Here is a 1,571-nt window from a genome sequence, read left to right on the forward strand (position 1 = left end):
TGTTTGTCCAAAAAGACACAATCAGACGTTGATAATAATGCAGGAAAGTACTACACAGTTTGTAATAATTATTCAGGTGTCCACCAGGTCAATTTCTAGAAGAGGCCTAGTTGTTATTGAAGATTAACTTTATTGCTAAGTGCACAGCAGAACAAAATTATGTTGCATCCCTCTCACAAATGTAATAGAAAAAGGCTTTAAAACGTAATAACATCAGTTAATTATGTACATCACAGGTTAAAAGCAGTTACTAGACATAGTTTGTGTGTATATACACACTATCTGTCTGTCTGTCTGTCTGTCTATATATATATATATATATATATATATATATATATATAAGTCACTGGTTGTGTGTTGAGGGGGAATTACAGTGAGCTCAAGTCTGATTGCAAGTTATCAAATTAAACTTTATTTTTTGGACCCAGGGCCTCAATTCCCTCTTTGTGTGGGGACAGCGCATCTGACGAGCAGCAACAGCCCATCAAGCGACGGAGGATGCTGGGACCAGGAGAACAACAGAGGTTGGCTATAGAGGTAAGTTGTGATGTAATTGTCAGTGTTTCCCCATAGAACTTTTTTTCAGGCCTGGTAGTATGTAGCCAAAACCCTGAACAATCAGCACCTTGGTAATCATATACTTGAGTTGGACATAGGCATGTGTCAGTCAGGATCACTTGCATCAAAATAGCTTAATTGCAAATTAAAGCTGATGATGTATCTTTTACAGGTATGTGATACCATCCTGAGTCATGCCAAAGAGAGGTTCTCCTTCACCCAGCACCTCATCAGCGCAACACTATTGCACGGAGAGTTGTTCCCACAACACAGTGTGAAGTTCCCCGATACAGCGCTTGAAACAACCGTGAGGCGTACCCATGTTGAACAAGGCCAAGCTCAAAACCGAACTGTCCCTCATCTATGAGAACAGTGAGTTCAAGGCTTGTAGTGGTGCAGTGCCCCTGTACCAGTTCTTCATGGAGAACAACCTTCAGAGCACTTTCACAGAGACTGCCAGCCTCCTCAAGATCCTCATCACCACACCCATGACAACTGCTGAGTCAGAAAGGTGCTTCTCTACACTGAAAAGGATCAAGACCTTCCTGAGAAACAGCATGACACAGGATCGCCTGAACGCTCTGGCCATGCTCTCCATGGAGAAGAAACTTGTCAGGGACATTCCTGACTTTAATCAAAGGGTCATTGAGAGGTTTGCCACTCAGAAGGACAGACGGGCAAAATTCCTGTACAAATAAGATGACAGACACACACACACAGAGCAGCTCTGGCCGCATGTTTCTTTGTATATAGTTGACCTTAGCATAAAAAAATCCAGTTATATATGGTACTCTAGAAAGTCTTAATAGTGTCTTTGCTAATATTACTGTATATATGTTGTTTTGTATCAATTAATTGTTGCAGTTCTGGAGCACATTAACAATTAGTCACATTTAGTATGATCATAAAATACTGTATGCTATTCTTCCAGTCAAAGGTTTGAGTTCATCCACTTGATATCCATTTCTATATTATACATCCTTTTTATACAGTGTAAGATTTCCTATAAACTT

This window comes from Coregonus clupeaformis, unplaced genomic scaffold, assembly GCF_020615455.1.
Source record: "Coregonus clupeaformis isolate EN_2021a unplaced genomic scaffold, ASM2061545v1 scaf3080, whole genome shotgun sequence".
NCBI lineage: Eukaryota > Metazoa > Chordata > Actinopteri > Salmoniformes > Salmonidae > Coregonus > Coregonus clupeaformis.